This window comes from Desmodus rotundus, chromosome 6 (genome assembly GCF_022682495.2).
Source record: "Desmodus rotundus isolate HL8 chromosome 6, HLdesRot8A.1, whole genome shotgun sequence".
In the NCBI taxonomy this organism is placed as follows: domain Eukaryota; kingdom Metazoa; phylum Chordata; class Mammalia; order Chiroptera; family Phyllostomidae; genus Desmodus; species Desmodus rotundus.
In genome coordinates this window covers 159,130,907-159,157,290 of record NC_071392.1, presented here as the reverse complement: position 1 = coordinate 159,157,290, position 26,384 = coordinate 159,130,907, and the positions used below count along the sequence as shown (strand labels likewise).

At 57.6% G+C, this 26,384-nt stretch overlaps 1 protein-coding gene across 5 annotated transcripts in view; it reads right to left on the bottom strand.

Moving 5' to 3' along the window:
* MAD1L1 (mitotic arrest deficient 1 like 1) overlaps positions 1–26,384 on the bottom strand; it is a 176,071-nt gene that overhangs the window by 132,234 nt on the left and 17,453 nt on the right. The window contains exon 1 of one of the 5 annotated variants that reach the window (XM_045184970.3): positions 730–851. The exons of the other annotated variants lie outside the window; for them this stretch is intronic. The gene's annotated coding sequence lies outside the window, so the exon portion shown is untranslated. Of the gene's footprint in view, positions 1–729; positions 852–26,384 lie in introns of those variants that run through there. 5 annotated transcript variants of the gene reach the window in all.

Here is a 26,384-nt window from a genome sequence, read left to right as displayed (position 1 = left end):
GCCTACCACGCCACCTCTCCCGGCCCCGAGCAGGGCCCAAAACTCCATGTCCTAGGCCAGGCTCCTGCCCACACCCTTTTCCCCAAGCCCTGCTCCATCCGTTTCTCCGTCTCAGAGACAGAGATGCAGCCGCTACCCTGCTAGCTCGCAGCCGAGCAAAAACAGACACAGCAGGGCTCTCTGCACAGCCACGTCGGTCCACTGGCAGCCCTGTCAGAGCTGTCCTCACACCAGACCCCTACCACCCGTCCCCTCCAGCTGCACCAGGACGCCAGGGGCCAGGCCGCCCTCCTTCCCCGGACCAGAGCAATGGCCACGTGACCGGTCCCCTTCTGTGGTGCTTGTCCCTCAGGAGCCTGCTCCCCACATGGCTGCCACAGCGGTCACCCCCAGTGCAAGTCAGGGCACATGCCTCCCCAGGCAACACTCTTCCGTGCACCCTGTCCCGAGGCCAAGGAAGAGCCATGTGGCCTTGTCGACGCTGACCCTGGACTTAGGTCGGCTCGGGCCTCTGACCGCCTCTCCTGGAAGCCTTGCCCAGGCAGCCCTTGGGTCCGCTCCCTCATTCACTCCTCCAGGCCTCTGCCCCAGAGCTGCCCGAGGGCTCACCAGGGTCAGCCGACCGGGCTCCACACTGCATGCCTCCCTCCCTCACCCGCGCCCTGTCGTTCTGCCCTACACTATTTCCCTTCACAGGAGGTACCGCGTCTGAGGTGCTGTCGGTGTTACCTGTTCGTTCCCTAATATTTGTGGTCTTTCTGCGTCGACCAGAACGTACGCTCCGTTAAAGCAAGGCACTGTTGACTCTGTTCTGCTTTTCCACTGGCCCTGAGCCTGGAGAATGCCTGGCACACCAGGAGGCTTTCAATAAACATCAGCTGAGTAAACAAAGAGCTGACACCTGTCCAGAACGGGAGCTATCCGACCAAATTGCACCGAAGCTGGAAGTCACCCTGTGGGGTCACACGTTCAGCTGGTTACGTAGGTGGTGCTCGTGCCGTGATGGAACCTGCTTAAGATGAAGGGGACACAGCCTTCTCAGGTGAGCGCGCTGCGCCACAGCCTCCATAAAGACCTAGGAAGGAAGTGAGCACAGCAGCACCGGTTTGCGCCAGCACCAAAGTGTTCGGAGGAAGAAACAGGACAGAGTCAGGGGCCTCCCACTGGACGGGAAGCACCTGGCACTATGCCTTCTGAAAGGGCTTTGATACTTGTGCGGAGGAAATACAACACCCACTCAGGAAGCAGTTTTCCTAAAGCTGAGCATCACAGACGCACAGTGCAGAATCGACCACCACAGAGAAGTCTCCCAAGAAGAACACATCCCCTGTCCGCATGAGTCCGTGTGCAAATACCTCTCTCGAGCCATTTGCAATCCCAGGGTCCTGGATCAGCCCCGAACGACGGCTAGCTACATGTCACAATAACAGCAATTTGTCTTGTAAGTGAGGCAAAAACAGACGACTGAAAGGCTTCCTGTGTGAGATAATCAACACTGGTAATTGACCTCAAGAGTTGGCAGAAGCAGGGAATAAAGTCTTCATACATCAAACATGTTAACTTAAATATCACCAATATACAATCATTCCCCAAGCTGCAAACTTTGTGAGTCCACTAATTTGAGTTTCATCTTATACTTTTTTGCATAAACCACAAGACATATCCATAATTTTAACTGTTTCTTTAAAATGTTACAACTTTCTTAATCTTTTACAGTCAACTGCTTTATTCAACAGCAATCTTTTGGCCATTTTCCTTTGAGACTTTCCAAAGCACTGAACTTTGTTCTCACAGAAACACTGCTTTCTTCCCACATTTATTTTCCATCAGCCTCCATAATATTTAATTAAGTTATGTAATTACGGAGAGAAGCGAAACTGGCAGGAAAGGCCCGTTTTGGGTGGACGGCAGCGCCTCCCGAGAGTGAGAGCGGGGCTGAGCGAGCGCCTCAGCGTGGCGATGAGCCCGCACGATGAACACGGGGGTGCCTGGCTTTGGAGGTGGAGGGCCGGGGGGCGGAGCCAGGGGAGACCCACAGCTTTCACAGGAGCTGGGCTCCTCAGCGTGCGGATGGGACACAAGAGACACGGGGCTGCACGCACCCTTTTCTACGCATACCGCGTTTCAACCTTTCACAGCCAGGAGCAGCCTGCAAGCCAAGCACCCGCTGTGCCGCAGGCCCCGCTCCCAGTCTCCGCAGGACTGAGAGGGGTGAGGCAGCCAGGAGCAGGGGGTGGAGGCCAAAGACCGGAGGGCAACGAACCCTGTCTGTGAGGAGCAGAGGCCGGGCCCCAGGCCTGCGGCTGGAAGCCCACCTCAGTCAGGCTGGGACCGGCAGTGAAGGGGTCCAGACTTGCTGGTGGTGGGCATGCCCACAGTCCGCTGGGAAGAGGAGCCTGCGGTCAACCGATCGCATCTGCGGTCAGTGGCTGGAGAACCCCGTGCTCTTCTGCAGGAGCAGGAGAGGAGGCCCCGAGGTCCAGCTGTGCTGGCCTCGGTCAGGGCTGCTGGTGCAGGTCGGCACGGCCACAGCTCTGTCTCAAATGTGGGACCACATGCAGATGGCCGTGATCGGCGGCGCCAGCCCAACCGCGCCAGTCCAGGGACCCCAGAGCTGCTGCAGCCCTGCCGAGGGCCCAGCCTGTGGCTCTCTGCCCGGGACGGGCATCCAGCCCCGCCTACTGAAGGACAGCTCTCACCCTGCTGTCCACCAGCCAGCAACCCGGCTTAGTGGTTTCGGGGAAACGGATCACATGGGTCCCCAGAAACATGTACATAAAGTGAAAAAACCTCGCATCTACAGTTGCTGCCTTCAAGCTCTCCCTACCGGCTCAGGCAGGATTATAAGGACTTCACAGCAGCCTGGGCTCCAATTAGGCTGTGTGACCACCTCAGGGATGCTAGAATATTCTTCTGATTAACAAGAGGCGCTCTTTGAACCATGTGAGCTAAAAAAAAGCTCTCAGAACCTTTCCAACAAACATCACCATTCTCTCGCCCTGCCCCCTCACCCTTTGGAAGAGCCAATCTTTTCAACACTTCTAACGCTCCAAAGGGCAGCCAACTGCCCCAAACATGACTTGGGCCAGGAACTCCAAAGCCGAGCCATGAGCAGAGGGCCTGGGTACATGTGGGCACAGCGGTCGGCTTCTAGAAAATGAGGGGCACCGATGGGCCCGTGTGGGCTTGTAAGCCGAGGGGTGATCGAGGCTCACTCCCCCCACTCGACACTGAGACTTCAGAGGTGCTTCGACTGCTCTGCTCTTGGCCATGGCTCTCCATGCTCGAGGGTCGGAAAAGCCCTCCGATGACAAACTGAGCGCTGCCCCCTGGCTCCCCAACCTGCCCGGCCCACCTACCAGGAGCCCTCCAGCAGATTGCAGCACCCACGGTGGTGGGCTAGGCACCCCTCTTGGAGGGGATGCAGGGACAGAGGCCTGTTCAGGCACAGACACTCCAAGAAGACAGCCCTCGCCACGACATGCTCTCAGCCCCACACAGGATCCCAGGGAGACACGGCAGGCCCGCGGGAGAGCTGGCCAAGGGCCCCTTCAGACCCAGGCTCCTCCACCCACCAAGAGAGGAGCGGCTCGGGGAGCAGACACCCTCATCCCGACCCAGGATGCTGTTCCCTTAGGGGGACGGGAACCCTGTGGGAGAAGCTGAGGGAGGGGAGCTCCCAGGCAGAGCGTGGAGGGAAGAAGAGTCCCGGGCACAGACACACCAAGGAGCTTTGGGACCATCAAGACAGAGCCAGAGTCCAGAGCGGAGAGAGGCGTGGACAGGGGCCAGGCTGCACAGCCCCGGGAATGCAGCACACAGACTTTGGGTTCATTCTGTGTGGGGCATCAAGCTACGGGAAGACTTAAAACAGGGCAAGACACGGTCGTGTTTGCTGACTTGCTCTAAAACTGCGTTTTCAAAGCTGTGTGCCCCGTGCTCGCCCTGCTGCTATTCACGGCAGAAGGACGAGACGCAACCTCACGTCTCAACAGCAGGGTGGAGGCCACGACATACAGGCACAGCCCCCCAGCAGCCAGGACAAAGGATGCCACGACAGCGCCTCCAGGGGCGTGTGCCGAGATCTATGACACGGAATAGAGGCCACAGGCCCACATGCACAGAGCCAGTTTTTCAGCCCACAGAGCGCTTCTGGAAATCTAGAAACAAGGGTCTCTTAGGAGCAGCTGCCTCTCAGTGGGGGACCGTGGGAAACTGTTCCCTCATCTTAGTTACCTGTTTTTATTATTTGCTTTGTGATGAACACTACTTGTTAAATAAAGCAAGGAACAAAGTTCCACAGCCACCTGCTCCACTTGCCAAGAGAAGCGGACCCTTCCAAAAGGGAGCTTGTACCTGAAACGCCCAGCAGGCAGAGGGCACGGAAGCTGGGGGGAGGTCCCTGCGCTCCCAGCAGGCCAGGCTGCCACCCCACGACCATAGCACAGGCGACAGGGTCCCCACCGCACCAGGTCACAAGGACACAGAGAAGCCAGCTGCTGGTACCAGGGCCAAAGTTGGGCCCAACGGCAGGTGGGGTGGGGCCCACGGAAGGCTTCGACCACGACTAGCACTGGGAGTCTGGGCTGCCCACCACCATAGCCGCTCCACACAGCCCTGTGGCAGAGGCACATGGCCGGCCCAGGCCCACCCCCCACCCCCACCCCGCACTGCTCGGACCCAGCAAAAGGCTCCGTGGGCACCTGCTCCCCAGCACGCTCAAGCCTAGAGCAGGGCGGTCTCAGAGCTCCTGGGAAAAGAATGTGCCGGCCGCCAGAGCACCTGGCCCTTGGGGCACAGCCCTAGGACGTGGCCCCAAGGGGGTGGCAGCCTTGAGAAAGGGGCTCAGACGCACCATTCCCATGCACTTCTGGTCAAGAGGATGGGCTCAGACTTCTGCTAACTTGGGACCTCACAGGTAAGAATGACACAGGACTCGTCAAAGGTACTGGTTCTGCAGAGCCAAAGCGAGTGCCTGTACGGCACCCTACTCCTTTCAGGGCATCGACGCCAGTGATCGGGTCAAACCTGCCAAGACCAGCCTTACTCTGCAGTGAGAAAGGCTTCCTTGGAGGTTGTCATGATCACCAAGAGTGAGGCAACGTGGAAAGCTTACACAAGCAAAGAGAAGACGACTTGGTGTCCTGTCTGGCATGCCCATCAAGGTGATCTCTCATCTTTAACCTGGGCTACACGTTGCTGCTACACAGGAGAAAACTGGGAGCCACGGGAACAATCTGTGTCCGTGACAACAGAAACCCCACCCTCTGGAAGGCAGCTCCCGCTCGCGGGGTCGGCTGGCTCGTCCAGTGTGGCACCTAACGGTAAACACATGGCGCTTCCACTCCCCTTGCGCCAGCAGTGAGGCCTCACCAGTTCCTTCACTGAGCACTGAGTCAGATAAAATCCTTGATGCCTCCGGGTGAACAGAGAGCCACTGTCCCTGAGACTACAAAATGCTGCAGCAAAGGTGGAACGGGGACGCACCACGACTGGAGGAGTCAGAGTCGCCAAGCTGTCCCCCACCTCCAAACTGATCGACAAAGTCAGTGCAAAAGTCAATCAAAATCACAGCAGCTTTTTTTAGACACTGATGATTTAGCTCTAAAATGTGCAGTATAGAAAAGCAAGAGAACCTTTACCAGCCCATCAATCTCGACCAAGCGAATGCAGAAGACTCGGAGCGCCGGATTCAAGACCTCCTGCAGAACCACAGCACGAGGCCAGGCATGTGCCAGGGGCTGGGACCCAGCGCGGCGACAGACCACCACGCTCACTTGGCAGCAGTGACAAAAACGCTCAAAGGGAGAAGAAGAACTCTTCCAAAACCAGTGCTGAGACTCGACCAAAGCGGAGACTGAAAGAGTGAACCGTGATTCCAGCCTCAGATGAAACATGCGATGGACCGTGAAACTGTGTGTAAGAAAGGAAAACAGGAAGCTTTCAGGAGAAAACACAGGAAAATTACTGTGCAACCCTGGATCGGGAGAGACCTCCTTAAAGCGCAAAGCCCACTAACCATAAGTAAAAAGAGCTGATGGCCTGGATTTCATCAAGACCGAAACACACCACTAAGCCCCGGCCGGGAGGCTTGGTTGGTTAGCGTGTTGCCCCTGCGCACCAAGCGGTAGCAGGTTCGATCACAGGTCAGGGTGCCTACAGATGCAACCGACCTATGTTCCTCTCTCACATCGGTGTTTCTCTCTCTCTCAATCTCTCTCTCATCAAAAAAAACAGATCCTAGGATGAGAATTTAAAAATATGTACACCATTAAAACTTAATGGCTATGGCTAACTTATTACAGATAATTCTCCAGTGTGAAAGGGCTGAGGCAGTCTCGTAGGAACAACTCGACAGACAAGGACCCAGGTGGTTTCTGTGGGAAGCAAAACAAAGGCATGCACACAGTTTACAAAGTAACTAACCAGAGTGGGGCGATCCTTTTCTTTTTTTTTTTAAGACTTTTTTTGTTTTTTAAAGAGGAGAAGGGAAAGAGAAAGATATGGAGAGAAACATCAGTGTGTGGTTGCCTCTCATATGCCCCCTACTGGGGACCTGGCCCGCAACCCAGGCATGTGCCCTGTCCAGGAATCTAACCCGTGACCCTTCGGTTCGCAGGCCGGCACTCAATCCACTGAGCCGCACCAGCCAGGGCCCATTCCCCCTTTAGGAAAAAGAAGTGCAGCTCGCTGCCACCACTAGAAACAGAATGCTAGAGACAGAATGATGTCATTTGTTCCCAAAGCCTATCAGTATACTGGAGCGATGCAAAAATAACAATAAAAGGGAAATATTCCATGGGTAAGGCTCGGACTGGAATCGAGTTACCTCGGGGTAAGCACTGCGGCCGCAAGCGCCGCTGCCAAGTATTCCCAGGGCAGGTGAGAAGAGGGTGAAGAATGTAGCAGGATTTTGGTCTTTTCCTTTTCATTTAAGTGCAAAGGGCAAAAATTAAAAACATCATGTCAATGCCCTGGCCAGGTAGCTCAGTTAGTTAAAGCATCGTCCCGATACACCAAGGCTGCAGGTTCGACCCCTGGTCAGGGCACAGACAGCAGTCAACCACTGAATGCATCAATGAGTGGGACAGCAAATCGGTGTTTGTCTCACTCTCTCTCTCAAAAAAATCAATCAAACACATCATCAACGGAACTGGAAGTAATGGAAGTGTACGCTAATAGGGAAGCAGTCGAGCAAAATGTGTGTGCTCGTTCCCATGATGGCGTAACAGACAGCGAGTACAAACACACACCAGGACTTTCACCTGGGCCGACTCCAGGGAAAATAAATCGTACAACAACAACACAGATGTCTGATGCCACGTTACACGTGTAAAATGCCCACGCCCATAAAAATTTTTACGGGGACATATACCAAACTGTTAATGTTAATTAATTCAGGGACTGAGTAGAATTCGAAAAAGTAGAGAGATACAAGGAATTGTCTCTTAAACTTTCCAGTGTTTGAATTTTTTCCAGCGTGTTTTCGTATTGCTCTCATACAGCTTTTGAAAAGCATGTCACAGAACTGCACGATCACACTGGAGTTTAAGTCCCACCCACGAGACTCCGCCTCCTGCCCCCAGGACTGCGACCAGGGCTAGCCCCGCAAGGTCTGCAGAGACCTTCCCAGGCGGCTGGGAGGAGCACACCCGCTCACGATAAAGCTGAGATCCTGGCCACAGGCTTTCCTTCTTTCTTTAGCTGCGGCAGCTTTGGTACTGAAGATTCAAAAGCAGCGAAAGTGGGTAAGACACCTTAGTGCACCACACCGGGGGCACTGACTACACAAGTAGTCCCTTCGTTCTTCATGCTCACACACTCGAGCTCATAAACAGAGACCATTTCACTTTAGAGTGTCCTTGATGGAGCAGGAAGAGACACTGTCGCCTCCCTACTCCGTGAAGGGAAACAGGAAGTGCTCGCGAAAGGCCGTGGTGGCCTGCGATGGCTGTCCGTCCATCAGTCGGTCCGTCTGGAGGAAGAGTACTTCTGGGTTTGAGCTATGAGTTCGAGGAGCCGCCTTTTATGGGAAAACATCTTACTTGAAAAAATGGCTGACAAGCAACAGTTACTCAGACTTGGGTATTTGGGAGATGTGTTCTTAAAAGTGAATTAAATAAACTTCAAAGAAAACAACCAAGAATGTTTTCATTGCCAATGATAGTCTCAGCTTTCAAACACAAATTAAACTGCCAAAAATTCGTACCCGCCACCGTAAACTCGACAGATCCCTAACAGTGAGCGACTTTCCGATGGCCGGCGGGACAGCTGGCCTGCTTGGCTTTCTGCAGGGCGCCGTGCAGTACGGCCACGGTCGGCAGACGCACGTGCGCCGGTGAGCCACGCTTCCCAAGTGACCAGTGTCTGCGGGCGCAAAGCCACACGTGGATACAAAGTCCATTCAAAGTGCAACGGACCAATTATTTTAATGCAACAGTTTGACCAGGTCCTCAATGGGGTTTCAAATGTCACATCACAGTTACGTCTAAGCAACTACCACGTGTAGAAGATGGAACACGGCTAAGACGTCACCCCACCCAAAGTAACCCACAGAGTCAATGCCAGCCCGTCAGAGCCCCGATGCTGTTTCAGGCAGACACAGAAAACTCCGTTGTAAAATTCCTGTGAAACCTCAAGGGACCCAGAATAGCCAAAGCAATCTTGGAAAATGTGATCAAAGTGGCATTTTTACGTCAAAACTTATTACAGAACCACAGTGGTCAAAACAACGTGGTGCCGGCGTGCAGACAGACGTGCAGACGGCCAGCGAGCCGACGCTGGAGTCCAGGGATGAACCACAGCATTCAGGGGCAAATGACCTTCCACAAGGGCGCCAAGACCACGCACCGGGAAAAGGCCCATCTTCTTTCTCCACAGCAGTACCGAGCAAACCGCACGCCCACATGCAGAAGGAAGTGGGACCCCTACCTTATACCATATACAAAAATTAACTCAAAACGGACCGAGACCTAAACGTAAGAGCTAAAGCCACGAGACTCCCGGAAGAAAACGTAAGTGTGGGGAGCTCCCTCACATGGGACTTGGCAATGACCTCCGGCTATGACACCAAAAGCACGGGCAACTAAAGAGAAATAGGTAAGCTGGGCTTCACCAAAATTAAAATTTTTTCTGCAAAGGACTCTACCAGGGGAGTGAAAAGGCAACCCACAAAACGGGAGGAAACACCTGAAAACCACGCACCTGACCAGGGCCGTGCGCACCCAGGACATACTAAGAACTCTCATGACTCGACATCAAGAAAGCGACCGATTCAAAAAGGGCAAAAGACTCTAACGGACATTTCTCCCGAGAAGCTACATAAATGCCCCATAAGCACTTGGAATGATGCTCAGCGTCACTGACTGGGGAACTGGGGATCCGAACCACAGTGAGGCCCATAAAGATGCCTGCGATGAAAAAAACGAAAACCAGAAAGAGCGGGCGCCAGCGAGGACGTGGAGAGAAAGGAAGCCTTGTGCATGCTGGTGGGGGCATAAATGCACAGCCACGAGGGAGGCAGCATGGTGACGGACCGAAATGTTCGACACGGAGCCAGCGCAGGAGCCAGGAACCCCACCCCCCACCCCCCGCAGTCGGTGCCGGAGAGAACCAGAGCAGGGTCTGGGAGGGGCATCTGCACCCCCCAAAGGTCCAGAGCAGCCAAAAGGTGGGAGCGGCCCCAGCGGCCCTCGTCATACACAGACAGACAGATCACGGCCCCATGTACGGCGCTCACACTCTCCTTTGGAAAGGAGGGACGTGTTGACACAGGCCACAGCGTGGGCAAGCCTTGAGGACAGCCTGCTAAGTGAAGTCAGCCACCCGCCAAGGGCAGATGCTGTGTGACCTCACTTTTGGGAGGGCCTGGAGGGGTCCGATTCCCAGAGACAGAAAGTTGAAGGGTGGGAGCCAGGGGCTGGGGGTGGTGGGTGGGTGTCAGTGTTTAATAGGGAAGGGTCTCTGTTGGGGAAGGTGAGAACATTCTGAAGACTGTGGTGATAACAGCCACACAACGTAAATATACACACTGCCGCTGAACTGCACACTGAAAAACGTTTAAAATGGCAACTGTCACGTTATGCATAGCTTATCACAATAAAAATAGAAACTACAACTTGTTTTAAAATAGTAACGAAGACCATCCACAATTACCTGAAAAGCCTATTAAAAATAGGTCTCCACTGGCCACAGGAAAATAGGCATTTGCACACACTGCGGCGGGAAAGGAGGCTGCACAGCCCCTGCCGAGAGTTTTCCCACAGCTGACAAAAGTGCACCCCCACCACACACACACACACACACACACACACACACACACACGGTCCTCTCTGACGCAGCAAGCCCGTTCTCAGAGTTCTCCCTGAAGATACACCACCACCACCATGTGATCATGTGCGCACGGCAGCCGTATTTGTCACTAAAATAGCTGACACTACCTGCAGGTCCCAGCAGAGAGAGAAATACCTACAGAAGCTGATCGCGCAGAGATTTTCAAGAGACGTTAAGTGGAAAAAGCACAAGCGCCAAACAGTGCACGTCGTGCTGCCTGTTGTTTGGGAACAGAGGACAAAAGCACACACGTTTCTGCTTATCTTTATGAAACAACAAAAAAAGGAGAAACCAGGAAAAATTAAAGATTGGTCGCCTCCCAGGGACGGGAGGAAGAGAGCAGAGAGACGGAACGGCAGGCATTGCTGCAGGCGCGCCTTTCTGTCCCGTTTCAGCACCCTAGACCACGTCAGTGTTCTCCGGAGTCTACATTTATTAAATTCGGTAACGCAGAGTGGCAGTAAAAATAACCAAGAGTGAGCCGAGACCCTAAAGCCCCCGTCACCTCCCAGGAGCAGCACAGCCACGCGGAGGGAAGAGGGGAGGGCGAGGGGAAGCAGAGCAGAGGAGGAACCAGACGGCCCCGTGTTCACGGAACAAGTAGAACTGCGGTAAAGCCTCTAAAACAAACTCCAGGCCCGGACGGCCTCACTGGTGACCCCACCAAACATCTGAGGAAGACGGTGCCCCCAGCACAGACTTGCCCAAGAAATGAGACACGGAGAACCCGGGGGGCCGGCCTCACCCCGACAACGAAACCAACAAAACCAGGCAGAGGCGTGGCACGAGAAGAAGTCTAGGGAGCGGCTCGTGACCAAGGAGGAGAAACACTCCAAGCGTCAGCATACCTAGTCCACTCCGTGAGAAGAGTGAGCCTGGTGACCAAGTAGGGCTTGTCCCAGGAATGCAAGGTTGGTTAGCGCGGGGCGGGGCGGGCAATCAACACACTAACTATGTCAACAGAATGTTGAATAGAAACCTAATCATTGCCCCAATAAGGCAGGAAAAGCATCTGATAATACTCAAACCTCATTCATGATTTTCTCTTAACCTCTCTGCAAAGAAGGAATAAAGGAAAGGCTCTCACCGTGGGAAACAGCACCGCCCAAGACCCTAACGCCGACTTCACGATGACAACCACCCCCCCACCCCCACCCCGGGAACGGACAGTGAGGCCAGGACGGCCATTCCCACCCTCCTCCCTAAAACAGCACTGGGGTCTTAGCGAGTGCACTGAGGCGGGGGAAGGGAGATTAAACAGGTGAGTGAGTGAACGAACAGAAAGCACATGGGAAAAAACTGAAAGCCCACTCCAAAATTGTTACGAAAATGCCAAATAACTAAAGGAGCCCAGACAATTTTTTTAAGGAAAATGTGGGAAGGATTCCTAGCTTATTTTAGAAGTTGTTACAAGGTTCCAGCAGCCCTGACACTACTGGACTAGCAAAGCAGCAGACCCACGGGTCGCGGCAAAGAGCAGCCTAGTAACAGGCCCGTGTGCATAATAAGGTCAGCTGACAACTGTCACAAGCGCCAAGGTGGATTCAAAGGAAAAAAGAGCACTTTCAACAAAAAGGCATCTGTGTCTTAAAAAATTTTAAGTGAGTCTCAACTATCACCACACCACATACAAAAACTGACAGAAAAGCAGGTCACCTACAAAGTTTCTAAAAGCTTGAGCTAGGCAGACACAAAATGCACAAATCACAAAAGAAAAAAAAATGACAAATCTGGCTTAAAATTAAAATGTTTTACTTTTTAAAAGACACTGCTAAAAATGAGAAGGCAGGCGACACCCTGGAAGGAAATGCTCGCCCCACCCCCAGCGATCCCCACAAGAGCACACACCGTGCTCTCGCCACTCCGTACCAGCATGGCCCAGTCCGAGGACGGCAGGGACCAAGAGGACCCTTCCCCAGGACAGCACGCAGGTGCCAGATGAGCACACGCAGGGGAAGACGTGCGACATCACGGGTCCCCGGGGAGCGGGCTGCGGACCACAGAGACACACCACTGCCCACACACGGGCACGGCTCAAGCGAGAAGGGCATGTAGAAGCTGCCCGGATGGGGCCCACTACCAAGAACCGGCATCTACCCACTGCCTCTCCCGACCACGGACTCTGGTAAGGTGGGCCGCGGTGCTGTGCGGCGCTCTGTGGGGAGCCCCCCCCCCCAGCAGGACAGAGGGCCCGGGGCTCCCAAGGGAGTTGGGCCAGGCAGCAGGAAGCACCCTTTCCTGAGCCCGGTATTTCCTGAGGAACAAGCAGGCGGTCCTCCGAAAACCCCTTGTTCACTTCCGGGGTTAAAAAGAGTGCCTCTGTTCGCGCTTTCAGAAACACCAGTGTAGTCCAGGACCCGGGTGCAGGCAGCCCAGTGACTACGAACCAACCCCTGGGGCCGAAAGGGGCAGCCCCAGAGGCCGCAGACATTGTTCCCTCTCCCATCCTCCCCCTCAGAGCCCAGAGCTCAGACTCTGGGGAACCGGCTTGGGCATTCACAGGCACCCCAAAAAGGCCATCGGCCATCAAACTGGTCGAGCAGCAAAGGGCAAAGTGAGAAGGAGCCTAGCACAGACCCCCTGGAAGCTGACCCTCCAGGGAGTGGGGTCTGCAGCAAACTCCTAAGGGGGGTGGGGGGAAGGGCACACCCCAAGGAGATGACAGAAAGGATGTCATTAATAAATTTATTTCTACTTTCTTTTCAATGGTGCTGAAAAGCATATGCAAATCCAGCCGTAATTAGGTTTAAAAATTCCATTTCATGGAACAATCAGACTTCAAAAAACTCAATTTTAGTTTTAATCAGATTTTAACAAGGATATGAAGTCCATTTCGTTTAGAAAGGGGGAAAACTGTGAATTTAACACAAAATGTATTCAAGCTTAGCCCTGGGAGATAATTAAATAAAATTAATTTGGCAAGAGCTGTCAGCAAATGAAAGCGCTCCAACCCACGGCTGCATCCGGAGGGAACAAAAGCACCCTGACTGTAAGAGGGGACCCAGGGCTCTGCGCCCACTGGGCGGAAGTGGCTCCTGTTCGCACAGCAGGGCCAGCACTCTGAGGCACGGCCCGCGGTCAGGAAGCCGGGGCAGGCTGGGAGAAGAGCCGCTGGGACGGACATGGCTCACCCCCCCCCAGGGGGGGGGGGGGGAGGCCCGCAGATGTCACGTCCCCGCTCCTGCGTGGGCAGCTGGAGCCCGGTCCCAGCCAGCTCTCTCTGGGGCACAGCTGTCACAGGGATGAGACAAGGTGCCCCAGCCGTGCTCTGGCAGCCCGCCACCTCACAGAAGGACCGTCTTCCTTCCCAGAGGGGTTCCCCAACCCTCCCGCCCTGACCCCCAAGCCTGGAACACAGCAGGGAGGGACCACACTCCTCTTGTTCTCAGTGGCGCCTCCAACCGGTGTCTTGCCACACTGTCCGCGCTCAACAAACATCTGCTAACAGGAACAGACAGGGTCACAGCACCTGTTTCTGGGAACCCTCAGCTGCCAGAAAGAAGGCAAAACAGAAACGAGCATTTCTGAACTCTGGGAGCACGTCGGGAAGGGCCTGATCCTCCTGAGTTCTTCCCACAGAAGCTGGGCACCCCTCCGACGCCTCCAGCCCACAGTGAGACTCCCTGCGCAATGGCAAGCCCAGCGGGACGGCACCGCCCCCAAGGCTCGGACACCCGGCCGAGCACTGGTCACCTGCAGGAACGACTCTCGAACACAGTCCCATCCTGTGGCCAGACTCTCCCAAACCAGAGAGGAGGAGAGAACGTGATGGCCGTGACCCTGTGTGTGCAGATAGCCCCATGGAAGTCTCGAGGTGCAGGGACGAAAGTGGGCGAGGCCTGAGGCAGCAGGCCAGCCCTGGGCCCTGCACAGGGGTTGGCACACCACCTGTCTTGGAAACGACGTCCGACCAGAACCTGGCCCCTCACTCGCTCGCATCTCGTCTGTGGCAGCCTTCCCACAACGAGAGCCCGCGGTCCTGGCTCTGTCCTGGTCGCCTCAGTTCCGCCCCATAGAATGTCTTACCGCCCGGCCAGCAGGGAGGGCGGCCAGTCGCCCTGTGCGGGCCTACAGAGGCAGAGCCGAGCACTGACAGCAGCGACCTCACAGGCCACAGAGCCCTGGGAACTCACGGCTGGGCTCCCGACAGGCGGGCCCTGCCAGCCTCTACCCTGTGTCTGCCCCACGGCGGGTGCCCACTGCTTAGTCCAGGGGAAACTGGCCAACTTCCGTGGGTAGAACGAGAGAAAGTGTTGGGTGGGCCAAAAAGTTCGTTCGTTTGTTTCTGTATGACGGCTCTGGTAGCGCTTGGCTGTCTTTAACGTCACTCAAAACAGTTTTGTTAGACCGTCTGTGACAGCTGTCCTGTCGGCGTGCGTTTTCTTAAAGACTCAAAGTTGGTGAATTCTCGTGCAGTCGGTTTAGTACAGGAGACGGGAGAAGGTATGCAACATCCTCAGCGTATCCTGCTTTATTTCGAGAAAGGTAAAAATGCAACTGAAATGCAAAAAGAACATTTGTGTAGTGCACGGAGAAGGTGCTGTGGCCGATCAGACGTGTCAAAAGTGGTTTGCGACGTTCCTTGGTATTACTGACATTGTGGCCCAAAGCCCTTTACTGCGGGGCCGTCCTGTGCACTGGAGGACCTTCAGCAGCACCCCTGGCCTCTCCCCACTGGAAGCCCATAGTGGGAGACAGCGGACGTACTCAAAATACCCAAACCAATGAAGTTGCTGGTGAAAATGAAAAACGTGTCTTTTATTTTACGGAAGAAAATCATATGGACTTTTGGATTTTTGGCTCATCAGCTGTGGGTCACTGCAAGTCTTTGTATCCTAACACGCAAGGTTAGAGAACTTGGTGGCGACCCCTACTGGGCCGTCTATGACACTGCAGCTAAGCTCTAGTAAACAACAAAATTGCCCAAATCACAAGACATTCCAGTGACTCTTCTCAAACAAGCCTGATTTTCCAATAAAAGCCCATTTAAAACACGAGCTTTGACGTAGAGGAGCCTACTTCCAAACCAGCCAGCTACAGCTCGCCCACGGTAAAAGACGAGTGCCACTGCGTTTTCTGCCCAGAGCCCTCACAGGGGAGGAGCCCCCCAGACCTGCCTGCAGTGAGCGCTGGCACCACCCAAGCAGCAGAAGCCAGAGGAGCAGGAGGGAAACAGAGAGTTGCGGCTAGACGCCTTCCACAGACTCATGAACATAAACGACCCCTACCCGTCCAAAAGCCCACGGCAGTGCTCTGAAACCCCCCCAAGGCAGAAGCCGCCCCACTGTGGGAGGACAGTTGTCTCCCGCGGAACTGAAGAGTAGTTTGCACGCAATAAAAAATTAATTGCTAATCTTCTAGCTCAGCCGCCTCCGCAAACACAACAGCATTGTGTTGCCACCTGAGAAGTCCACTCTCCCTCTCCCAAGTAATGAGGGTCTCACTCTGCGTGGCTGAGCCTCCCCTGCCGGGGAGCAAACCCGAGAGCCTGCGGAGGGCGCTCAGCCTGAGCAAGGGCAGGGAGGCTGGCCCGACAGGCCGGCAGGCCCTCTGCACCAGGCTTGGCTGGGAGCTGTCAGTCTCAAAGAGCTGCCAGCAGCCGTCGGGCTCCATGCCGGCGGACACACCAGGTGCCGCAGGGGTGACCAGTCGGGCAGCGTCCCCGCAGAGGCCTGTGAGCGCCAGCAGCAGGCCGGTCAGCTCACGAAGACGCAGGGTCCAGCTGCATGGCACCATGTGGCTGGCCAGGTGGATGGAGCTCATGGAGGGCCGAGCCCCCAAGGTGCCAGGACCAGCCCAGCCATCCCGCAAGGGCACCACGAGCCAATGACCTTAGCCACTGAGCCCCTCTTGAAGCCTCTGGTCCCTCCTCTGCCCAATGGAAGTAAATCCCTGCTTCGTCCACAGAGGTGGAAGGATAGGCAAGACTCCAAGCATGAACAGGCCTCACAAGCCCTAGAGTGACTCTCCGGGATGACCATGGCCTGGGACAGAGCGGTCCTGTCAGCCAGGTTGAAGGCCTCTCCAGAGAAGGGACTGGCCTTCAACAAGCAAGCTCTGCAGCCACTCATGAGCCACCACTGTCCAGAGCAGAGAAATGCCTGGCCGTCTGCCCGCCTTCATTATTAAGAACCAGCAAAGACAAACCAAGGCCTGTCCCCAGCTCAGTCGGACACACCCACAGCACCCGCAGCTGCACCTGCAGTCTCCCGAGCCTAACGCAGTGCCCACTTTGCTGTCCCTGGTGAGACCATCAGTCTGCGCACTTCGAGGCCGGGAGCTGCACTGTGGCGCTCCGCATCCCGAGCCAGCCTGAGGCCTGGCAGACGGTCAGCCCTCAAATCAGTGAGCAAGAAACGAGCACACGGGCAACGTTTCCCCAACACAGCTCTGCCCACTAGTGCCTGGGGTCAGGAGGGCACAGGCGACTCTCCCAGAGAGGAAACGGAAGGACAGACTGGGAAGCGCCTGGCCTTGCACACAGACGTCCTCCCAAGCCTGAGAGCCTCCAGGGAGGGAGAGCCACTCCCCATCCTCTGCTCGCAGGCACTGCCCAAACCTGACAGGGCACCTTCGTCTAGTGGGGACACCCCCCACCCAGGGCCACCAGGCTCAGAACCCCACGGCGAGCCATCGCCAGACGGCACCGTGACTCCTAGCGGGGGGCCTGGGGAGGGGAGAGGCCCAGCTCCTCAGTGTGGCTCAACTCCAGCAGAATCTGCTCCTGCCCCTTCTCCACTCTGCCACCCACCCCGTGCTCTCCGGCTGGAACCACCTGGAACCACGTAACATCTCTAAGCACGTGCAGTCTCCCTGGCTGTGTTTGCACAAGCCGCTGCCCCTGCCTGGCACGTGCTCCCAGCACCACCTGCGGCAGGAGCAGTGCCTGACACACCTGCGCACTGACCGGCTCCACCAGGTCCAAGTTCTCAAAACCGGCCCTGCTCACCAAGAGACGCGTCCTATGTAGACCAGCAAACAGGAACGACACTCCCGTTGCCATCAGGAGGGCCAGTTCCCACCCCACCGCTGAGGGACCCCTGCCCCAGCCAGGAAGAGAAGCACTCTCCACCCCCCATGCTTTCCCTCTGCCCCTCGGCACTCCCCTCCCCTCCGTGAGAGGATGTCCACTCCTCTGCCTTCTGGGCTTCCACCACTAAACTGCACATCCCAAACCACAAGTCTTTGCTGTTCCTGAACAGCCCCACGTTGCTGGGGAAAGAGCTGGCTCCTTGACTGTTTATGGCCAACAACCCCGGGCGCCCAGCATGTCTGCAGCCCACTGCGAATGCTCAGGGACGTCCACACACCCCGAGGGCCAGCACAGTCAGCGGGAGGCTGTGGGAGGCCTGGCTCTGCCCGCCACCACTCTGAGGAGGCCCCTGCCACAGCAGGCTGGCGGATGCTCTGAGGCCCACCCCTGTCCCTCCTGCACCTCTCCCTCCAAAGACACTGTCAAGTGACAGAAGGCGCAGGAAGGTCGCCACACAGACTAGGCACAGGCAGACCCAAAGGCAGCCAGTGTCCCTTCTCCCAGGAAGTGCAGCGCCCAATGGCTGTGTCTGAAGCTGACTGTCACAGCCAGAAAGCCACTCCAACGGTCGTGAACGGAGACAGACTTCTCAGCACGGCCCCAGCAGCCTCTGTCCTGTCCCCACCCCACTCTGTATCCTAAGTTGCCCCTCATCCTTATCCTGCCCCTTGGGCTTTTGGTAGAAGCCTGGCCCTCCTACCAATGAACACTACCCTTCGGTGCAGCCAAGATGCCAGCCTCCCGGAAACCTGCCCTGCCGCATCCCACAGCACCTGCCTCCTCGGTGAGGCCCCTGGAAGCTCCCGGAGCACCTGGCACCTCTCTCCTAGCCCTGGCTGCCCCTTCACACTGCTGTGTGATTCTCTGAGAATGTGTACCTCCCAGGAGGGCGAGGACCACGTGCCAGGGTGGCTGCGCCCAGCACTCCACTACCGCTCTGGGCGGCCCTGGCTCGGGCAGGCCCCTAGGCCCAGCACACATTCTGTTCATGGGATTCCCAAGACAAGTGTGACGGGACAGACACGGGGACCTGCGGCAGGGAGAGGCTGTGCCATAGTCCCAGTCCCAGTCCCAGTCCAGTGGACGACGTGGCGTGGAGCAGAGGTGCTCAGGGCCATCCACAGGTGAGAGCCGGAGGAGACGCTGCAGGGAAGATGGCGGGTCCATGAGAGGCAGGCTTCTTGGTGCTGATGAGCATGTCACTGGCGCCAGCAGCTGGGACAAGGTCTGTTTCCCTGGAGGCGGAGCTGATGGCACCCGGGGAAGGAGGGGGAAGGAGATGGTGTGTCCAGTCGCCCCGCCTGTGCTTGCTCTGTTCACAGGTAAGCACGGTTGTGTCCTCCATGACACACACCGTAACTGACTGTGACACTTTTTCAGGGAACTCTGCAAGCCCATCCAGGAAGCCCTGGGCCTCCGGTGGCCTTGCAGACCCCCAGATTCAGACTTGAGGGTCAGCCCTGGCCTCAGCAGCAGCCACACAACAACCACAAAGTGCCTCCCAAGCGGGGCTCTCTGTGCTGACAGGGAGCGGTGCTGACGGGGCACGGGGGACACCAAGTGCATGTCCATGGGAAACACCGGTGGCCTCCAGAAGGGAGACTAGTGGCTGGAGGGACGGGGGCAGAGCCCCCACCCCCATCCAGCTGTCACATCTGTGCGCAGAGCCAGGTGAACCTATCACATGGTCCTCAGCGGCCCTCGTGTGTACACTGGATCCTGAGGCAGATCCAAGTTACCTACAGCCACGGAGACCAGAAAGCACAGAAACAAGACACCAAGCCAAGACCTGGGCCCACTGCAGCCCGCGGGACAGAGGCCGTCGGGAACAGCAGCAATCTCTCAGCAGGCCGGACAGACACATCCGCTGTAGCCTAGCCGCGGCGGTCTGGGACCTCTCCCCAGGGAAACACAAACAGCTGGCTCCCACCCACAGGGGCACACAGGACGCAGCAGGGGAGGCGGCACCCATCAGAGGCCGGCCGCTCCCGGCCCCACTTCCTGGCCCCCCATCCTGACTCTCCCAGACTCAGACTCGAGGGGAGGCCACCGGCTCAAATGGCGGCTCTCAGTGCGCCCACCTCCTGACAGGGCAGCTGGCTACTTCCGGGATGGATGTGCACCCAACTTGATGCAGCAGCCCCAGTGAAGGGACGGGTCAGCTCACCTGAGGGCCAAAGAGGGGCTGATGGGCAGCTGGCCCGGGCCCAGCGCCACAGGACACAGGGGAGCCACAGCAGTGGCAAGGGAGCCGCCAGCAGCGCCGTGACGCTGCTGCCGAGTCTGGGGAGGGTCTTCCAGAGCGCATCTCTCTCTCACGCCCTGTGGGGCGGGAAGCCCGCAGCCCTAGGCCCACTCTGAGCACACACAGTTGGGGGGTTTCAGCCCCCTCCCCTGCCACCCCCCGCAAAGCAGTAGGGGTGCGAGGGCAAGCGCAAGCCTGTCCGTGCTGTGCCCTGCACACCTCGCTGTGCAGCCCACCGCAGCCAGTGGGCAAAGGCTGGGCCACGTTCCTACACAGGCGTGCCTGAAACCTCCAAGGGGCCGGGAAGCTGCGGGGGCTGCGGCTGAAGAAGGACAATGGTGGGAAGTGCTAGGCTGCACTTGTTTGCCGATCCCCACGGGTCACAACAGTGTGGAAAATACAGGGGCCTTGTCACAACAGCCACCACGAACCAGACATGAATGCCCCAAACCAAGCAGTCAGATGCCCGCCCTCGCCCGATGCCCTGGACACCGGGCGCGGGGCTCTGAGACAAGCGCTGCCCTTTACTCACAAGTCTCCAGGCTGAGGAGACCAGCAGAGAAAGAGACACGACGCCCACGGCAGAAAGAAGCAGGGGCTCGGCCACAGGGGAAGGCGCTGCCGCTGAAGGGTGGCTGTGAGCAACGCTGGGGAACAGCTGCCTCCTGCCCAGGGGTCTGGGCTCCACCCCGAGGCCCCAGAGCAGCAGGAGCCTCAGGCCACACTGCACAGGGGCCCAGGCCTGAGAGGGCAGGCTCCTCGTACCCCAAGCTCCACGAGAACAGCTCCTGGCGAATGTGACTAGTGACCCAACAACACAGAAGCTTATGGCTGAGACCAGGAGGCTCCTTCCTGCACACGAGACCAAGAGAAAGGGCCAGGCCCACCAGGACCCCTCAGTCACCACTCCTCCCCTCCCCCAACCCCTATGCCTGCAAACAAAACCAGCCAAGACGGATCAAAGCAGACCAAGAGCTCGCCCTGCCCCCCAACAGCACTTGGTACAGTGACCCGCCCTGCGACCGGGCAGCTGGACATTGCCAGCACAGTAACCAGGGTGATGGAAGTGCCCCGAAGGGTCGGTAAGGTCCTTCCTTAGCAGGAAATGATGCCCCCACCCCTCGAGGTCCTCCTAATTGGCCTCCCACATCGGGAAGCTCATCCCCACGACTTGCCAGCTGGCTCGCCTGCAAACGTTCTGGGGAGATGTGCAGGTCAGCACCTGTCAGCCCCCAGCTTTCATTCCAGGTGACCGGTCGGCAGTTTGGGGGCTGGGGAGCTGGTCGGCTTCAGGGCCAGCAGAGCCTGCCTGCCTTGCAGCCTCCCCTGCCCAGCACCCTCTGCAGTCCCCAGAGCCACTGGGCCTGCACACACACCTACAGGGGCGACTCCGCCCTCCCGGCCCAAACACAGCTGGGCCCAACGCTGGCACAGAGGGACCAAGGAAGGAGCAAAGCCAGAGGGGCACCCTACCACGAGCCAGTGAGGTCCTCCAGAAATGAGATGAGGGCTGGACTGCTGACGGGCACAGGCAGCCTGCTTGCTGACCGAGGCCCCACCCACACAAGTGGCTAGAGAAGCTTCTGGAAAGCCAAAGCACTGGAAAGCCCCACCTTCCTCGCCCCTTGGTGCCTCCCCCTACAAGCAGGCTTCCTGGGCAGGTGGCACCGCTCACACCCCAAGGTGGAAACGGAAGGAATACATCTCTGGGGGCAACTCAGCACCATCCATCGGTTTCGAAGACACGTATCTTCCGAGTAAAAAATCCACTTCTAAGAATTCGTGCAGCCCATACAGCACTGCTTCCTGGAAAGGAACAAAACAGCCCCGAGGGCTAGGGAGCAGCCACTCCACGAAAGGCCTGGCTCCGTGCTCCCACAGTCCAGCAGAGCTCTCTGGGCAGGGCCGGGCGCTGCCAGCAGTGAGAGGGAAGCCAGGAGCAGGGGGCAGTGTCACAGGGCGAGTCCCGCCGAAAGGGCGCACACAGAAGCTCACGGGTGCGCCCACATTCCACGAAGACATACCAGAGTTTCCCAGGCACTGCCCAGGGGGACAGACAGGAGGATGGACCTGCTGCCAGCCTCCGGCGACAGCCCTCAGCACCACTCTCTGAGAATGGCACCGCCGGGCTAACCAGAGCAGGTGGTGGTGGCCAGGGAGCAGCTGCACAGGGCCGGGGTGAGGCCGGGTGGACGGGATAAAGGCCACGTGCATCGCCCCCTGCAGGGCCCATCCGACACGCACGTGTGTCGTTCTGTCTCCACCAACCACGTGAAATGACAGGCCTTCCGCAGCCCCCACCTGGCACCCACACAGCATGGGCTCCAAGTCCCCAGGGCCCTGCTGCTCACAGCTGCCCACAGGCCTTTGACAAGCTCGGGGGAGGGGCTCCATCCCAGAACTGAGCTTTAAAAGGCAGCCCCCCACCCCGACTCCTGACCAGTCCAGGCCAGTCTACGGCCTTTCCTCCCGTCCCAGCTCGTCCCAGCTGATCCCAGCTAGTCAGCACCATGACTGCCCACCTGGGCTCGTGGCCCAGCTCGGCTGCGGGGTGGCCTCTCCTGGGCAGACACCCGTGCAGCAGCCACGGCTACTGAGTCACAGGCGAGCCCCGGCACCTGTGAGGGCCCCTCACCTGCCCGACCTGGGACAAGAAGACACTCACCTGCTCTCCAGCATGACCAGTCAGGTTTGCCTTATTTAATCTCCAGCAAAGGGCATCACACGGTGCGAACTCCACGTGCCACGCCCCTTCTGCCCAGCAGGAGAGGCGCAGCCATACCATCTCACCACAGCAGCCACCTATTCCTCTTGCTGCTGAGCAGGGTTCCCCCGTGGGGCTGGGCCTCGGTCCACTTGGACCGAGTGCGGCCGCGAATGGGCGCTCCCAGGTTCCTGTGCCTGAGCCCTGGGGGCACGCACACACATGTCTCTGTGAGGCCCGATGATTCCAGCCCTCCCAGCAAAATGCCTAGGGGTGGAACAGCTGGGCCAGGTTGGGAATGCAAAGAAAGCTGCCAAACTAGCCCCCCAGTGGTAGTGCCAGGCGCTGCTGCCCCACGGGCTCACAGTCATGGTCAGCAGCTGCGTATCCCCAGGGTCTTGACCTGCTCTCCCTAATGACAGTGGTGCCAAGCACTTTCCCTGTCTGTGGTCGCCATCCATGTATTTTCTTTTGTAAACTGATCTGCTCCAAGTCCCTTGCCCGTTTTTAAGCGCCTGGTCATCCTCTTCCGGATCTGAAAGAGCCTCTTCTGGGACATGAGGCCTGTCACACGCACGCATGGCGAGCGCGTCCACGGCCGGCCTTCTCTTTGCCTTGCCTTTGAGAGGACAGGCGTTTTACTTTGACGAAGTCTAACTCACCGACGTCTCCCACTCACAGTTCGCGTTTCCGAGTTCTGTGCACGGTGTGAGGTGCCCGTGTCTGTGCCCCAGGTGAGCCCGTGTCAGCACCGTCTGCTGGAAAGACTCTCCCACTGAATTTCCCCGTCGCCCCTGATGAGCTCTGTCACCACTCCGTTCGTGGGCTGCCCCTGGAACTTTCATCCAGCCCCACTGATCAGAAGGCCTCTCCCGACCCCGGGGCCACGCTGTCCTGATCAATGCAGCTCACGGTGTGGCCTGAAGGCGGGCATCGGAAGCTCTACAGCTCGTTCTTTTTCCAAAGGGTTACAGCCATTCTGTGTCCTTTTAACTTCTACAGAATTTCTAGAACCAGTTTGCCGATTTCTGCCCTAAGAGCCTTCCAGGGCTCTGCCCAGACCACACTGAGTGCGCGGGTCAATTTCGGCAAAGGGACATCTGGATGACATTGAATTGTCCCACCCGTGAGCACGGTGTCCTTCTCTCATTTGACACTCACACCGTCAGGTCGCCTGCAACCCCTCTCAGCGACCTCTCGGTGTCTTCGGTGCGCAGGTCTCACATAGGTTCTGCTACCGCGGCCCCAGGCATTTCATGCTTGGAGGCCGCTGTCAGCGGCAGGGCCTCAGGGCACTCACCGCCAGGGAATGGAACCCTGGGTTGCACACGCCATACCCAGGTCCTGCAAACCTGCTAAACTCACTGAGTCCCAATGGCTTCCTACTGATTCTCGGGGATTTCCCGTGCAGATGATCACCTCGCTGCCAAAGACAGGTTCACTCCTCCCTGTCCAGGCTGCACTCTCTCCCTCTCTCTCACCTCTCAGACTGGCCAGGTCTGCGACACCGCGCTCTGGTAGAGCCCACAGCGGTCCCCACCCCGTGCTGCAACAGAGGAGTGCGTCTCCCCCCAGCGTGTCCTGCTCCAGTCTTTTAATCATGAAGGCAGTTGTTTCCACAAACCCTCCTCTGCACCTATTGAGGTGACCATGTTTCCCCCTTTTTCTACGAGAAGAGTAAGTTGCATTAATTTTCGGAGGACCAGTCCCCATACTCCTAGGACCCACTCACTTTTCTGTCCCCCCATTTCTGCCATCAGCCTCTCTAGGTTATTCCTTGTCTCCAGCGCCCCAGGCATCCTGCCGAGGCTGGCACAGACATGTCCACAGTGCCCACCTTTACCCAGTACCTTCAAATCATTCCCTCGACAGACCACGCTGCTCAGGGGCGCCATCCAGCACCTCACTCTTCTCCACCACCTTCGCCCCCTCCACACAGCTGCTAAACCCCTCAGCCCCCTTTCAAAGCCCCGGGACAAGGACGCCCAAACACCAAACCCACCTGCCCTCCTCCCACACCAGTGCCCCCTGGAGCACACAGGCCCAGGCCCAAATCCCCTCACACCCCCGACCCTCAGAGGGCTGGGGCCCAACCTGCCCGGGACGCACAGGACCCGTGTGCTGGAGACTGGCACCTGGCATCACCGAGGGTGGACAAGCGTCCCTGACGGAGGACGGAACTTGGCTGAAGGGCCTTCCCCACAGCTTTACATGGTTACCTACCAGCCATCATGCCCCCTCCCCAGCACGTCTGGGCTCTTTGTGATGTAAGAAACCCCAAACTGGGAGCAAGGTGACCTCTGTCCTGCCCTTTCGAGACCATTTCTTCACGCCCTCTTCAGGGGCTTGAGCCTCTGCAGGTGTACCAACGGATCTCTGTTCCGGTCCGTGAGGCCAAGGCGTCCCACACACCCAGGAGAGGCCGCGGTGCTGTCCACAGAGGAGCACCCGACCTGAACTCCACCAGCTCACAGAGCCTGGACCTTAGGGGTCATAGAAGTGTCATTCCCGTCTGCTCAAGAACAGAGCAGGTGGGACCGTCAACAGTGGCCAGCCAGCCACCCACAGGCACCCACCCCTGCGTGACCAAGCCCGGTTCTGACGAGGAAGGCCTGAGGGGACCAGCAGTGGGTCAGGAGGACCCAGGAACCCAAACCCAGGAGTCCACGCGGCCGGAGAGCAGCTCCAGGACTTGGAGGCTCCGAGGGCCCATATCACCAAGGGGGGGTGCACCACCTAGTGGTGACAGCTCTCAGAAACCTAGGAGGCACTGGGCATAGGCCAGAGCCCGGGGTCCTGACTGGCCCAGGTGAGTGTGGTCTCAGTCCCAGAGTCATCGCAGTGCCTCAACTCGGCCCGAACAGACGCAAGCCTACCAGGCCTGGCCAAAATGCCCAGCAGCCCCTCGAACCCCTGCTCCCAGGGCATCTCCTGGACCCCGACTTGCCGCCACCAGCTACGGCTGACTGATCGCGCTCTGGGGTTGTGGGTCCCTGAACAGGCACACAAAGCTGTGTGTCTACACGCACCCACACGCAAACACGGGTCTGCATGAGAAGAAAGTCTGTGACTTTGCTCAGACGCTCAGAGAGACCCATGACCACTGGTGAGAAACCAGTTCTCTAGAAGAGCCCTTCCATTCACAGATGTGGATGCCGAGGCATGAAGAGACCACACCAGCCCTGGCCGGTGTGTGTGGCTCAGTGGACTGAGCACCGGCCTGTAAACCAAAGCGTCACCGGTTTGATTCCCAGTCAGTCAGGGCACCTGCCTGGGTTGTGGGCCTGGTCCCCAGTAGGGGGTGCGTGTGAGAGACAACCACACACTGATGTTTCCCTCCCTCTCTTTCTCACTCCCTTCCCCTCTGTAAAATAAATAAATAGAACCTTTCCAAAAAAAAAAAAAAACAAGACCACACCACACAGAGGTCAGAGGTCAGAGGTCTGCCCACCTTCCCAGGGTCCAGACCATTGCCCCTGCTGCACTGACCCCACCAGGGGGTGGAGGGTGTCCAGCCCAGCCCTGCTCCTGGCAGGTCCCACCTCCAAGCACCCAGACAGCAGCACCCTCAGAACATGCCCCTCCCGGCACAGAGCCACCTCCCCGCGGCATCCCTCCTGCAGGACCCCACGCTGCAGAAGTGCCCTCAATGTTCCCCTGTGTCCTGTACCCCTCCACCCGTCTCCCACCCCCCATTCAAGGTAATTAAATAGGGGCTCCACCAAATCACCCTCCCTGCTCCGAATCTCTAAAAACTGCCCAAAAGGTAGCAAAAAAAGATAGCCATCCCCTCCCATAGCATTCACAGTCACCCCAAGAGTCCAGTCCAGCAGGCGGAGAGGCTGGCCCTGGAGTCTACATCTGTGCCGCCCTCTCGCAGTGATTCTGGTGACAGCCACACTCACAGCACAAGTCTGAGACCCAGGGCCTGTCACACACACCCACACCCACCCTCACACTTAGGTGGAGCACGAGCTGCCAGAGGCGAGGCCTGCCACAATGCCCAGCGGGGACGGGAAAGATGTGGCAGAGGAGCTGCAGTCCCCAAGGAGCCCCAGACGCAACCGACC